The sequence below is a fragment of the Hypanus sabinus genome, chromosome 22 (genome assembly GCF_030144855.1).
Source record: "Hypanus sabinus isolate sHypSab1 chromosome 22, sHypSab1.hap1, whole genome shotgun sequence".
NCBI lineage: Eukaryota > Metazoa > Chordata > Chondrichthyes > Myliobatiformes > Dasyatidae > Hypanus > Hypanus sabinus.
In genome coordinates, this window is record NC_082727.1 from 46,642,021 (window position 1) to 46,658,444 (window position 16,424).

General features: G+C 39.2%; 1 protein-coding gene across 2 annotated transcripts in view; it reads right to left on the reverse strand.

Moving 5' to 3' along the window:
- The window catches only part of tcerg1l (transcription elongation regulator 1 like), a 578,623-nt gene that overhangs the window by 520,532 nt on the left and 41,667 nt on the right, over positions 1-16,424 (reverse strand). The window lies entirely within an intron of this gene.

Consider the following 16,424-nt stretch of genomic DNA (forward strand, 5'->3'; position numbering starts at 1 on the left):
GGATGGCAATACAACACTGGCCAGCATCTTCTATTGTGTTATAATATTCACCAGAATATGAAAAAAAATTAGTAGTGTATCTGAAAAATTAGTAGTTAATACTCATGCTTCCACAAAAACTTTTACAAACTCATAGTTAAGTTCAAAATTAAAGACGGCAAGACTGCAAATTTCAGCAAATAATCAAGTTTACAGAAATATTTCAAACTAAAATTATTAGGGAAGGATTTTCAAAGCTGTTGTTTTTTTACTATATTTAATTATGGTTAGCAATAACTATCCACAACAACTGATAGTGAATGATATTGGAATTTTGGTCACTGTTGCTTGGTATTTGTCGGGAGATTGATAGCTAGTTCTAGTTTTTATGAGGCTAACTGAAGAGTAGCATAAATCACGAATTCTTCACTGCTTTTGTTTTGCTTTGCTCAGTGATACACCATGAACTCAGCATTAATTTTGCAGGATATTCTAGCCAATATTTTGCCAATGATAGAGATAGCATTTATAGTAAGGCTAAAGTTAACATATTAACAATATCAATCCACTAATTAGATTTACCTGCATGACAAATTAGGTTATTAGGATGTAAAACGGAACAAAGCTGCACGACTACAAAATTGATTAAAGTACAGACACTAGAAGACTTCGGTGAATGTCTGATGTATAAGCTCAAGGCAAGCATACAGTGCTATTATCTAGAAGTCAATATGAGGATCACTAGTGCTTTTGATACATGTATAGATGCGACATACCATAGGCAAGTTTTTTAAGTTTGCAGAAACCTGACAGCTTGGAAGTGAAGGGTGAGAAAGATGAAATTAATGTTTAAAAAGGCAAGAACATTCTTGAGAAATGGGCAAGCACATAGTGGATCCAATAAGAGCAAGTTCAAAGAGAATCAGAGGAGATTCATTAGGATGTTGCTTGGGGTGGGATGCTTCAGTTATGATGGCAGAATGGAAAAGCTGGGCTTTTCTACCATGGAGTGTAGGAGGCAGAGGGGAGAACTGATGATGAAGGGTAGATGATATTGAACCTTCCCACATGGCAGAAATAACTAAGACAGGTGGTCATAGGTCTAAAGTGAAGTTAGAAGTTTATAGGAGATCCAAAAAAGATTTATTTTCTTTCGAAGAGGTTTTGAGTGTTGTCGTAACCTGGAATGGCCTGCCTGAAGAGATGGTGGAAGAAGGTTCACTAACAACATTTAAGAGTTATCTGAACAAGTGCCTGAATTGCCAAGGCATAGTAGGCTAAAGACCAAGTGCTGGTAATGGTTTGGGGTGCTTATGTACAAAGATTTGAAGATGGCAGAATCTATTAAAAGAGCATTTGATGGGATCATGAAATTTATAGATAGGGACAAGGGCAACAAATTTCTTTGGTGCTGGAAAGGTATGGTAAACAAATGGTCTGCAAAAAGCCAGAAGAGGTCTTTATTTAAGGGCCAACTCTGAACAATCACAGCATGCAGAATGCCAATGGTGTTATGAACTATGGAAAACACTTTCTATTGCTTATGTAGCAAAAGTGGTTTGATTGTATATACTATGATTGTGTCAATTTGTGCCATCATCTTGAGAATTTGGGTGAGGAAGTATTGGTTGGAGGGTTGATTGCTCAAAGATTACATTGCCTATAAGAAGTATTCATCCCCTTGGAAGTTTTCATGTTTTATTGTTTTACAACATTGAATTACAGTGGATTTAATTTGGCTTTTTGACACTGAACAACAGAAAAGACTAGTGTCAAAGTGAAAACAAATTTCTACAAATTGGTCTAAATTTATTACAATTATTAAACACAAAATACTTGATTGCATAATTACTCACCACTTTCATGTCAGTATTTAGTGGATGCACCTGTGGCAGCAATTACAGACTTGAGTGTGTGTGTGGGGCTAGGTCTCTATCAGGTTTGTACATCTAGACACAGCAATTTTTCCCCATTCTTCTTTACAAAATTGTTCAGGATCTGTCAGATTGCATGGGGATTGTGGGTGAACAGCCATTTTCAAATCCAGCCACAAACTCTCAATTGGACTGAGGTCAAGACTCTGACTTGGCCATTTCAGGATATTAACTTTGTTCCTTTTAAGCTATTTCTGTACAGATTTGGTTCTATGCTTGGGGTTATTGTTTTGCTGGAAAACAAACCTTTCCCAAGTTGCAGACTGCATCAAGTTTTCGTCCAGGATTTCCCTGTAATTTGCTGCATCCATTTTACCCTCTACCTTCACAAGCCTTCAAAGGCCTGCTGCCGTACGGCATGATGCAGCCACCACCATGCTTCACGGTACAAATGGTGAGTTTCTGATGAGGTGTGGTGTTTGGCTTACAGCGAATGTAACATCTAGTCTGATGATCAAAAAGCTCAATTTTTGTTTCTTAGACCATAGAACCAGAAGACGTCAGAGTCTCCCACATACCTTCTGGCAAACTATAGCCAAGATTTCATGTGAGTTTTTTCTTCCCCCCCCCCCAAGGGGAAGAAAATCTTCCAAGGGAGGTGAATACATTTTATGGGTACTGTATGTGACATGATTGATGGAGCTGGGAATAGATTGGTTACAGGTTAAAATCAGCTACTGCAGGTTTGGAATTGGTCATGGAAGTGTTGGGGAGTGAGGACTCATGAAATATCCACATTATCCAAGGGCCAAGTAATAAAGAATCATGAAGTGGTATTCAGCAGCACAATTTTAAGCCTGAATAATTGTCTAGGTGCCTGATAACACATGGAAGGAGCAGATGGAATATTGCAGATTTTATAAAGCATGTGCCAATTTCTTCAATAATAGTTTTCTCATTGAAAGTCAATCATACAGCACATATCCTATTTTTTTTAAATTCAAAACAGATCAGTAGTTTGTCTGTAAGGAGCTTGCCTATTGTCCTGGATTGGTATGAGTTTTCCCACGTGTCTCTGTCTCAGCACATCACAAAAACATGGCATTGAGGGAAGTTAGTGGCTATTGGGAGCTAGCCACCATGGACTGGATTGTAGGAAAATCAAGGTGAAGTTAACTGGCTTGTGAAACACAATAGTTTGCAGAGAAAATGGGTGAGTGAATGGAATCACTCCTAGAGCTGGCATGGTCACATGGTCATTTATCTTGTAAGAAAATATGATAATACACAAGAATATGGTTGCTAAACTTTATAGAGAAACACTGCATCAAAATTTTATCTTAGCAATTATTTGAGTGACCATGATATGACAACATGGCATTGCCAATTTAAATAATATTTAATATATAATCTTTGAGGACTAAACGACATTAATAATGAACAGGGTCAGGCTAGTGTTCCTCTGAAATGGCAGACACTCAAGAAACTTTTGCAATGGCCTAATTTCAGCAACTTACTACATAAAGAAAATTTTAAAAAGCAAATCATAAACACAAAGTCTACAGGTGCTGGAAATCTGAAGCAACACACACAAAATGCTGGAGGAACTCAGCAAGTCAGATAGCATCTATGGAAATGAATATACTTTCAACACTGTCCTGAAGAGGAGTCTTGGCCCAAAATATCGACTATTTATTTACTTCCATAGATGTTGCCTGACCTGCTGAGTTTCTCCAGCATTTTGAATGTGTTGCTTTAAAAAAGCAAACTTGAAAGGGAAAGTCTATCAGAAGTAAATGATGATAGATGTCTCACTGCAGCAAATATGGCTCATCCTGTTTAACTTAGACAGACAAATTTGATAACTAACAATAAACAAGCTGCAGGAGGACTTCAGCAGATCATGTTGCATCTATAGAAGTATTGTATCATTGGCATATTGCACCAAGACCCTTTATCTAGGCATGTTCATCACAGTATGATAATGTCCTCAAAGGGTTGCTTCTTGTGATCTTCACAAATACTGATAGATTAAAATTTATAGAAGTCATGCATTATATATAAATGAGATAAATCATTAATATGAGAGGTTCCAGAAATTCTTTTGTCCACAGAAATGATGACCAGAATTCTAATGCAACTACAATCTTCAAGAGTTAGGGCTAATTAGAAAATTACATTTTAACCTTAAATAATTTGCAGAACGTATATTAAGATTACTAATGTCAATTATGATGGTTTCTATGTTGAGGAAGGTACTGCCATTCTTCCATTCTTTAGAATGCAACAATTTTTTTATCTTACTTACTCTTGAGTAATTTATTGTTCCATCATTTCCATTCAGCATAAGAATGATAAAGCATTTGAAGAACTGATGAAAATCATATTGAGGTCACTCAAAACTCTGCCACAATGAAATCTGATAAAGGATGCATATAATTAAACTATTTGATCAGTACTAACAGACCTGGACAACGTGCTCTTGCGAATGGCGTTTGATTGGGAACAATGTGAGTAGGTTGTATGTTTGAGCACTTGCAGGTGACGTATCCTGGGCTGCTTCTGTTTGTACTGAAAACATTACTGCTAGAAGAAATACAACTGCCTGATCATAAGCAACATGTTCAAAAGTTGCTTCACAATAGCCTTCAAAGAAATTATGTCATGACATGTATATTGAAAGTCTGGCTTCAAAGTTAATAGTCACATATCTTGAAACTGCTATAACACTTCTGTTTTCATATTTAACACTTTGAAATCAATGATATTTCTTTAGCCAGAGGTATCGAATCTGTGGAATTCATTGCCACAGATAGTGGTGGAAGCAAAGTCATTGGGTATACTTAAAGCAAGTAAGGGACTCAAAGATTTAGGGGAGAAGACAGAAGAAAATGCTTGACAGGGAAAATAAGTCACCATGATTGAATGGCTGAGCAGACTCGATGGGTGAAATAGCCTAATTCTGCTCCTATATCTTGCAGTCTTACAAGATTAGATTTGTATCATGATGAAAAATGATACAATTACAGATAGTAATCATATATAAAATACAAAATCAAAAGTTTAATTGTTATCTGTCAAGTTCTTCACAAGTTTTCCTGTTATTAATTCTTACATATGAAAAGCAGCACAGATATCAATTTTCCCCATTGAACCCATTCCTCCATTCAGAGTCATAGCTGATGTACTACTGTACATGAACTCCATTCTCCCAAATTCTCCACACTTTTTAAGCCCTTAGTGCCCAAAGAATCAACCTTGGTCCTGAATTTGATTTAGTCTGAAATTCAACATTTTCTGACTGAAGAATTCCAAAGACTCACAATCTCTGAGGAAAGAATTATTTGCTTCACTCCTAAATTTATGACACATGTTCATGAGATAATAGCTCCAAATTTTAGGTAGTCTAACCAGAAGAACCAACCTGACAAGGACACTAAAAATTAAATTTCAATAGCAATAACATTATTCAAAATGCATGAGAATAATGAAACATGATGCTCAATCTCCCCCCTCATAGTTCTCTCATAACAAGGCCAGTATAGTTTTCTGTAAGTGTAGACAATGAGACCACCGGGCTTTAGCCAAGTTTCAAGATTCATATTTATATATCACATGTACATTGAAATATACAGTGAAATGTTTCATTTGTGTTAACAACCAAGGGTGTGCTGGGGGCAACCACAAGTGGCACTACAGATTCTAGTGCCAACATCACATATCCACAATGCTTGGCAGAACAACACAGAACACTAGCGACAAAACAATAGCAAAACAAATACCTTTCCTCCCTCACACCCACACAAGACTTAAGAAATTTAAACAACTATAACATCTTACGCTTATATCTATTATCTTGATATTACCAGATTGATTCCTGGGATGGCAGGACTTTCATATGAAGAAAGACTAGATCGACTAGGCTTATACTCACTGGAATTTAGAAGATTGAGGGGGGATCTTATTGAAACGTATAAAATTCTAAAGGGATTGGACAGGCTAGATGCAGGAAGATTGTTTCTGATGTTGGGGAAGTCCAGAACGAGGGGTCACAGTTTAAGGATAAAGGGGAAGCCTTTTAGGACTGAGATGAGGAAAAACTTTTTCACACAGAGAGTGGTGAATCTGTGGAATTCTCTGCCACAGGAAACAGTTGAGGCCGGTTCATTAGCTATATTTAAGAGGAAGTTAGATATGGCCCTTGTGGCTAAAGGGATCAGGGGGTATGGAGAGAAAGCAGGTACAGGGTTCTGAGTTGGATGATCAGCCATGATCATACTGAATGGCGGTGCAGGCTCTAAGGGCCGAATGGCCTACTCCTGCACCTATTTTCTATGTTTCTGTTTCTATCTCTTTGAAACAAGGTTAAAAAACTATTTACTTATTTAGATCTCCATGTTAACTTTCTGTGATTGATATGCAGGGATATCCAAATGCTTCTAAGTATCAATATTTATTCATTTGCCATCTGCTTATTTATTTGCAATACAAATTGGATAACTTTACAATTCCCACATCCAATAATTCAACTAGTCTGGTTAATTATTCACAAACTCTTTCTATCCTTATGTAGATTTTTACCCGAAACATTGACATTCAAAGGAGATGTGTGGGGCAGCAGTTTTCCACAGAGACTGATGGGTGCCTCAAATGCATTGCCTGGGATGGTAGTAGAGGCAGATACATTAGGGATTTTGAAGAGTTGTTTAGATAGATACAAGATGTGAGGAAAATGGAAGGATAAGGACATTGTGAAGGTACATGGGAATAGTAAATAATTTGATTATTTATTTAATTGGTTCCATAAGATATAAGAGCAGAATTAAGCCCTTTGCTCCATCGAGTCTGCTCTGCCATTTCATCGTGGCTGATCCACATTTCCTTTCAGCAGCAATCAGTAAAACATTGTGGGGTGAAGAGCCTGTTCCCATGTTGTACTGTTCTATTCCTTTCTTCCCACAGGTGTTGTTTGATCCATTAAGTTCCTCCAGCAGATTGCTTATTGCTACAGACTCCAGCATCTGCAGTCTCTTGTATCTTTACATCCAGTTGCTTTGCCTAACTCTTTGAAATAGATTATAAATAGCTGAAGCACTGGTTTTACAGCAATCTGCCTATCCAAGATGACCCATTTTTTTACTTTTTCTCTGATTCATGTTGCTTAATCAGTTTTCATTCTGGTGTGATAACCAAGAGAACTTTAAGCCATAATTAGGAGTAGTCAAAGACCATCTAGCATTCCCAATCCCCTCCACCATTCATCAAGATAATGGATAATCATTGATAATAACACCATTTCCTCCACTGATTCATTCTCCTTTCTTTACTATACCCTTCTGGTCTGATTCCCTTAACACCCAGGAATCTATTGTTTCTTGGTTTTTAACTATCTTAGCAACAGACCCTATAGAACTGTAGGGTAGAAAATACCAAATATTTATTGCCAGCTGAGTGAAAATTCTCCTCATTCCATAATGGCTTACCACCCAACACCACTCTGTAAGTTCCAGACTCCTCAGCTGTGTGAATCATCATCTCTACCTAAATCAGGCTGAGGACCAAAAGAAAGTTCTAAGTTGACATCATCTCTAATTCTATTAAACTCCAGAGGAATCAGGCCCTGCCTTCTCTAACTCTCCTCATATAGCAAACATGCTATTCCAGGGACCAGTCTAGTAAATCTTCACTGCACTCTGTCTGTGGCAGATATATCACTTTTTGAGATTAGGTGAGCAAAGCTGTACACAATCTCCACATGCAATGGGGCTAAATCTCTACATGATTATTGTAATATGCCTTTACTCCCAAACTCAATCCTCTTGTAATAAATGCAATATACCATTTGCCTTCCTAACAGGTTGCTGCATGTATCCTAATCTTGACCAATAACTTCTGGTGCGGCATCTTATCAAATGTTTCCTAAAAATACACCGCATTCATTAGTTTTACTTATTTGACCTACAATGTCAAAAAACTGATTTTTCAAAACAATTTTCTTTTCGTAAAACAGTAATTACTCTCCCTGGTCATATTGGATTTTCCAACTTCTCTGCCACCACATTTTTAGAAACTGTTTACAACATTTTCCCAATTACTCGCGTCAAATAAACAGACATCTGGTTCTTTGTTTTTTCTCTCTCTACTTTCTTAATCAGAACTATTTCATTTGCTATGTTCCAATCTTTTATTTTGGTGATCAGTAAGATCAAAAGTATTACATCCACTAATCTCTTCAAACACCTATTTAAACTCCTGGGTACAGATCCTCAAGTCATGTGGAACTGTTAACTTCTAATTCCATTAATTCACATACATTAATTATTTCAAGGTTTTATGCTTATTAGATTTTTAGTTCCCTGCAATTTCTAATTAGGTCTTTGTTATTTTTATTATGAACATTCACTTGATTTCCCTGCCATTACATTTTATCGTATCACCAAGGATCCAATTTACTTTTGCCTATCTCTTCTTTTATGTGTAAAATATATTACAATCTACTTTTGTGTATCTCTTGTTCATTTAATTTATTCCCACGTTCTATTCTCTTCCCAAAGATTGATTTCTTGATCTTAATTTCAAATATAATATTTGAATGGTCTATTTCAGTTTTGTTCACTTCTATCATTTCAACATTTCATTTAAAAGAAATGTGTTTCATTGCTTAAGAAAATCCTAACAAATAGTCCTGGAAAAAGATGGTTGTAAAGAACATTTTTTGTGTGAAAATATGTTGCTAGCCCTCTTAAATGATAGAGAATAGCATATTACAAATGAACATTCACCCATACAAAGAGGGTGACAACCAAATGTAAGCGCAAGATTCTGTAGATGCTGGAAATCCAAAGCACCACACACAAGATGCTGGAGGAGCTCAACAAGTCATCAATGGAAATGTCAATGTCTCAGTGAGAGACCTTTCAATAGATCTAGAGAGGAAGGGGGAAGAAGCCAGAATAAGGAGGCGGGGGAGGGGGAAGGAGTATAAACTAGAAGATGATAGGTGGTCAAGTCAGGGGGAAGGTAAAAGGGTGGGGATAAAGTGAGAAACTGGGAGGTGATAGGAGAAAAGGTAAAGAGCTGAAATGCCTGAAAAGGCCTAAAGAAGGGAACTAAGAAAGCCAGGAGGGGCCATGAAACATTCCTGGCAAGTAGGATTAAAGAGGATCCCAAATTAATGAAAACACAGATCAAGAGCAAGAGGATAACTAGGGAGTGGGTGGGACCACTCAGGGATGGGGTGAGGGGAGAGAGAATATTTACTGGAAAGCGGAGGATGTGGGTGACAGTCCTTAAGGAGTACTTTACATCGGTATTTAGGAAGGACAAGAATGTAGAGGATAGCAAGATCAGTGCTGAGAGTATTAATGTGCTACGGCATTTCAAAGTAAAGGGTGCATTCCCTGCTAAATCGATGCCTTAGCCAGCTTTATGCTGTATAAGTACCCAGAGCCAGTTAGGATTTACCCCTATCTGTGACAGAGGGGAAAAGAAGAACTTGGCAGGGCTCTAATTTGAATTTCACCCTTCCCAGACTAGTGATGAAATGCTTCACCTTAAAAAATAAGTGCATTACTTACCTTCTCAAGCTCCAAAAGCAGACTGCTGTTTTGATCCCCAATGACATCTACTCCAGGTTATTTGCTGGCCTTACTATACTCATAATGAACTTCGGGATTTTCCTAAATCTTACCTGCCAATGATATTTCATGTCTCATTATTCCCCTACGCTTTCTATATTTCTGATCACCCTTGTTTAAAATTCCTCCAATGCATCTAGAAAAAAATCCTCCTATGCTTTGCAAGGTATGATTTGAAAATTGGTCAGCGTTTCATTCTTTGTCAAAACCAGTTATTCTGACTAGCAATTTATAGACACTTGTAAAGCACCGGCACTTTAGATGAACTCCTTCTACTGTTAGTCAATTGATGAACCTCCCTAAGTTGGTGAAGCATAACTTTCAAATTAAAGATAATATAAGTCATCCATTGGATACATGACCAATCAAGCAACTATTAACACATTATCCATCTTCAGAATGGGGGAATATTGAAGATTTTTAAGATATAATTACTCTGAGTCCTTAAATCAACAAATCAATTAAGTTGCATGTCAAAGGAAAGTAGCACTTTTGTTCCTCATCAACTTTTGTCAGAATAGGAAAAGTACAGAAACAAGATATACTGACAACCTCGTCAAGCAGAGGCAAATTAAAGCTACAGAACTGGAAGCAGAGCCACCAAATAATCAAACAAAATGTACTTTCAGAATCAGAATCAGTTTTATTTTCACTGACATACATCATGAATTTGTTGATTTACAGCACCAGTACAGTACAATGCATAAAAATATTCCTATAAGATACTACAATAATACATAAAAACAGTGTAAAAAGAAAGCAAAACAGTGATGTAGTGTTTTTGGGTTTGTGGACTGTAAAATCTGATGTAATTTTTGAAAATAAATATTTGACTTTTGTCCCAAAATGAACTATAACTTGGAAATGTTTGAAACTCTGTTTGAAAAGGTTTTTTTCCAAGTTGACACCAAGCTGTTGTCCCCATTGAGATCATGGCTTAAGACTTAAGTTGTCTTATTATATTGTAGGGATTGTTTTGGGGACAGAGAGGAGAGTTAGGGTTTAGGGAAAATGATATGGGATGTTAGATGTCAGAGTAGGATTTAGGGACAGGGTTGTGGAGGAGTTAGAGGCAAGGCCGCCACTCCGTGTTCAATGTCCAATGGCACAGATGGGTGGCAGAGGACATCCACAGTTCAGGTCACCACTCTGCGCTCAGAGGGCAATGATGCAGACATGGGATGGAGGATACCTGTGGATGTCGGGCTAACCCAAGTCAGTGTTTCACAGGATCAGAAGTCTGTGCAAGCAGGAGGCACAAAGGCTGGTCAGTGGTTGAGCCCAGAGTTTGAGCCTGGAGTTCAGGAACCCATTATCAGCTCATCCAAAATTCAGAGCCCAGAGGTCAATCGGAAGACAGGAAGTCAAAGCCTGTTGGCCAAACCCTGGGGACTGGAAAATGGAGCAGTTGGACACCTGTTTTGGAGTTGAAGGACTGTCTATGTGTGTGGGAGGTTGGGAAGGAGGAAAGAGGATTATTTACTGCTGCTGCTTGTTGTGTTCTGCTTTGGTCTGCCAAGCATTGTGAGCATACATTGTTGTGGTGCTGGAATGTGTGGTAACACTTATGGGCTGCACCCACCATATCCGTAGGTTGTTTTGGTCATTAACGCAAACAACATATTTCTTGGTATGTTTTAAAGGTTGTGTGATAAATAAATCTAAATCAAATTGTGAAGCGTTCTTGCCTCACAAGTTGACTATCAGTTTCAGAGTCAGATAGCTTTGATGTTTCTCAGGGAACTGATCTGATGCAGAAGTGTTATCGGACCAATTTACCAAAAATCATATTGGAAGCTAAAATGTTGTAATTATGAACTGATCAGCACTTACTTATACATAATTTATTGAACTTCTGCAGGTTCTACTTAGGTGAGTAACAGTCATCCTACAAATGGGTTATTCTGGACACAGTCTCCTGTGTAAAGTCATTGGCCACAAAATTTATCTCCTGTGCCCTCATTGCTTAAATGCAGCAAATGGTCCCAATGTGTATTGTGCATGTATTAGTCATGACAGTTGCTAGTGTCTCCACTGCTCTCAGGCAACCAGAGTAAACAGATAGTGATATCAATTAATGACAATGATGAAAACACTAACAAACTGGACCTTGGAGATGCAGTTTGCATCATCTTTTGAACTTGCATGGAGTGTGTAGTGCTTAGCAAAGACTCAAACCCCACAACACCCTCAGGAATTAAAGAGATCAATGATTATTTGCTGTTTAGTTTCTGATTAGATTATGTAGCACTAGGTGTTTAAATTCAAATTGGCCATGTTGGATTTTTTGGCTATCTGCAGAAAAAAACAAAGATTGAACTGTAATGGATTAGAAGAGATAATGGGAATGTGAGCAATTCATCTTTACACCATCAACAGTTTATTAATAAAGCCACAATCAAGAGTAAAATGGATAGAAAGAGGATTAGATATGAGTTTTCTGGCACATTGAGTTGAAGCAAACTTGATATAACAAGGGATTTGGCAACGGCTGCTCTACTTAAGGGATCTCCTCTGGAGAAGCATAAGGCATTACAGCCACATGTTCCACTTTCAATTTTGATTTCAGCTGCTGCAGCTGGCTTTATCCCACATGCAGGATATGAAAATGTGGAATTTGCACAATTCATGCAGAGCTTGCACAATTGAAAGGTGATGGGAACCACTGTAATAGGCTGGAGAATGAAGCAGTTGGTACAAAAGTAGATGCAACATGTGGGAAGACTGCAAGGAAGGATAAGCAGTGGATAAGGCATAAATGCAGTCAGTTGAATGGGCTAATTTGTTTTGTCTAATATGAGAAGTCTCAGGGACAAAGGTGCTAGAGCTCAACATTTAAAATAATTATTGCTACAGTCCTGATCAAAAAGCTCCAGATCCTGGGCCTCTGTACTTCCCTATGCCACTGGATCCTTGACTTCCTAACCGGTAGACCACAATCTGTGCAGATTGGAAGAAACATTTCCACCTCGCAGGCAATCAACATTGGCGCACCTCAGGGATGTGTGCTTTGCCCACTGCTCTCTGCTCTCTGCATCCATGACAGTGTGGCCAGGTTCAGCTCAAATGCCACCTATAAATTTGCTGACAATACAACCATTGTTGGCAGACTTTCAGATGGTGATGAGAGGGCATACAGGAGTGAGATGTATCAGATAATTCTGTGGTGTCATAGCAACAACCTTGCACTCATTGTCAGTAAGACCAAAGAATTGATTGTGGACTTCAGAGAGGGCAAATGAGGGAACACACACCATTCCTCATAGAGGGATCAGTAGTGGAAAGGATGAGCAATTTCAAATTTCAATGATAGAGCTATATTCCATTAGGGCTTTCAGGAGATTCAGTCTGTCACCAAAAGCTCTTTCAAATTTCTACAGATGCTACTAAGGAAAGCATTCTAACTGGCTGCATCATCTGATATTTGAGAGGAGGGTGGATGCTACTGCACAGGATCGAAGCTGCAGAGAGTTGCACTAGCCTCTGTGATATCCAGGACATCTTCAAGGAGTGATGCCTCAAAAACACAGCATTGATCACCCAAGATAGATTGGGAGACCGCTTTGCCGAGCATCTACACTCCGTCTGCCAGAAGAAGTGGGATATCCCAGTGGCCACCCATTTTAATACCACTTCTCATTCAATTCCGAAATGCCCACCCATGGCCTTCTCAACTGTTAGGATAAGGCCACACCACTGTTAGGATGAGGCCACACTTACGTTGGAGGAACAACACCATATATTCCATTTGGGTAGCCTCCAACCTGATGGAATGATTATTGATTTCTCAAACTTCTAGTAATGCCTCCATTCCCCCCTTCACAATTTCCCATCCCATTATCCCCCTCTCGTGTTATCTCCTTGTCCAACTATCACCTCCCTCTGGTGCTCCTCCACTCCCCCTTCTTCTTTCTTCCATGGCCTTCTGTCTTTTTCACCAATCAACTTCCCAGCTCTTTGCTTCATCCCTCCCCTTCGACGTTTCACCTATTGCCTGGCACTTCTCTCTCTCCTCCCCCCACTTTTCAAATTTACTCCTCCGCTTTTTATCTCCAGTCCTGCTGAAGGGTTTCGGCCTGAAATGTCAACTGTACTTTTTTTCCATAGATGCTGCCTGGCCTGCTGAACGCCTCCCGCATTTTGTGTGTGTTGCTTTGATCATTAAGGATCCCCATCATCCAGGTCATGCTTTGCTCTCATTGCTACCATCAGCAAGTATGTCAGAAGCGTGAAGGCACACACTCAACGATACAGGAACATCTTCTTCCCCTTTGCCATCTGACTCCTAAATGGATATTGAACTTATGAATACCACATCACTAGTTTTTTAATTTTTATTTTTGCACTAATAATTTAACAATATAATATGTAGAATCAGAATCAGATTTAATATCATGGAAATTTGTTGTGTGTGTATATACACACACACACGAATGTCTGCATATACACTCTGGGCAGATGGGGCTCGTTAACCACGGATAGTAGGCTCATCTAGGAGAGGGAAAACTCCAATTTCAAACCTCCGCTGCCTTGCGGCTATACCCATTCATGGGAAAGACTTTGGGAGTAAGTCCCGTGGACAAATCCAGAGTCGGAGTCCCGAAAGCGGCTGACTGCTGTACCCAGCACCGGCATGGCAACTCCTGCGACGCTGCTGGCACAAAACCGTATCGACTTCCGTCGTTCCTTTGGACCCGTCGTCAGCATGGAGAGGGGGGTCCCACTGCATGGGCAACAGATGGATCTCCATATTAATTCTGCCCTGGCTTGCGCCCTGGAGAGGCCACTCCAGTTTTGCTCCGGTGACTATCAGAGGTGCAGTACCCATGGCTGACCATGACCAATGGAGGCCACACACTATATACACACATACACATGCACACATATACAGTCGGCCCTCCTTATCCGCGAATTCCGCACCCGCAAATTCAACGAACTGCGAATCGCAAAAACCCGGAAGTGCTCTTCCAGCATTTGTTGTTCAAGCATGTACAGACTTTTTTTTGTCATTATTCCCTAAACAATGCAGTATAACAACTATTTTACATAACATTTACATTATATTAGATATTATAAGTAATCTGGAGATGATTTAAAGTATACGGGAGGATGTGCGTGGGTTATCGTGGATAGGGATCAAAAAAATCAGAGGTTCCCTTACTAAGTAAGTCGGAACAGGTACATCCAGTATTATTAAGTGTCAGTTACTCAAATGTTTGTCTTATTATATAGTATATATTTTACCTTTCTATGCATATAAAACACTTAAGAATGTATGTTTCAGTGCCGGGCTCGGGAACTGTTCCCAAGTGTGAGCCAGTGACAGACCGCTTTCGAGTGCGCTCTCCATCCGTGCCGGGTTGAAGTGGAGGATCAAAACTCAAAACCCAATAATTAAACCACTGCGTTGCTTAGTAGTAACTGTAGCTTCCATTGGGGCAGGGCCTTCCTCACTTTATACTTTAAAATCATTCCGATCGTTGACCGACTGCAGCCTAACGCTTTTCCAATGACCGATGGTGTTTCACCTCTTTCTAATCACTTTATTATTTCCACTTTATTTTCAATCGTGATCGTGATTATTTTCGTGAACAGAAACACTGCGCATTCAGAGCTCTGGTGCCAGGTCCTAATGTCCACCACATTGAGAAAGGTTAAATAAGGTCTGGGGTTCCGCTGAGTCCTAAAATCCACCGCATTGAGACAGGTTGAATAAGGGACTTGAGCATCCGCGAGGGGTCCCGGAACCAATCCCCCGTGGATAAGGAGGGCCAACTTTACGTACACATACACACTTCCGATTCTGATTACCTTAAAGTACATACCAGAACATGAAACTACTACATTGTTGTCATTAGAGAGACTTGGCTGTTGTCAGGACAGGAAATGCTGCTGGATGTGTTGTGACATCTGCACAAATATGACCTTCATGGAAGAGTCATCAGAAGAAAACCTTTCCTGCATCCTCACCACAAAATTCACCATCAGAAGTTTGCAAAGGAACATCTAACCAAACCTGATGCATTTTGGAAACAAGTCCTGTGGACTGATTAAGTTAAAATAGAACTTTTTGGTCGTAATGAGCAAAGGTATGTTTGGAGAACTAAGAGTGCACAATTTCATGAAAAGAACACCTTTCCAACTGTTGAGCATGGGGGTGGATTAATCATGCTTTAGGCTTGTGTTGCAGCCAGCGTCACAGGGAACATTTCACTGGCAAAGGGAAGAATGAATTCAATTAAATACCAGCAAATTCTGGAAGCAAACCGCACAGTCTGTAAAAAAGCTGAAGATGAAAACAGGATGGCTTCTACAACAGGATAATGATCCTAAATACACCTCAAAATCCACAATGGACTACCTCAAGCTGAAGGTTTTGCCATGGCCCTCACAGTCCCCTGACCTAAACATCTTCGAAAATCTGTGGATAGACCTCAAAGGAGCAATGCATGCAAGACTGCCCAAGAATCTCACAGAACTAGAAGCCTTTTGCAAGGAAGAATGGTGAAAATACCCCAAACAAGAATTGAAAGACTCTTGGCTGTTTACAGAAAGCATTTCCAAGCTGTGATACTTGCCAAAGTGGGTGTTAATTAGTACAGACCATGCAGGGGGCCCAAACCTTTGCTTTGGACCTTTTTCCTTTTTTGTTATTTTGAAACTGTAAAAGATGGAAATAAAAAAAGTAATCATGCTTAAAATATTTTAAAAAAGTGTCATCTTTAACTTTATGCCTTTCGGAAATCAGGTCATCTTTTACTCGCTTAGCTATTCACAGTAACAGAAATTTTGACCGGGGTGCCCAAACCTTTGCATGCCACTGTAAATTGGGAATAGATATTCGCAGGGAAATGTGGAGGTTGTTTATGGAGCACTTACATGGAGTTCTAGATAAGTTTGTTCCAATGAAGCTGGGAAAGAATGGTAGGATGAA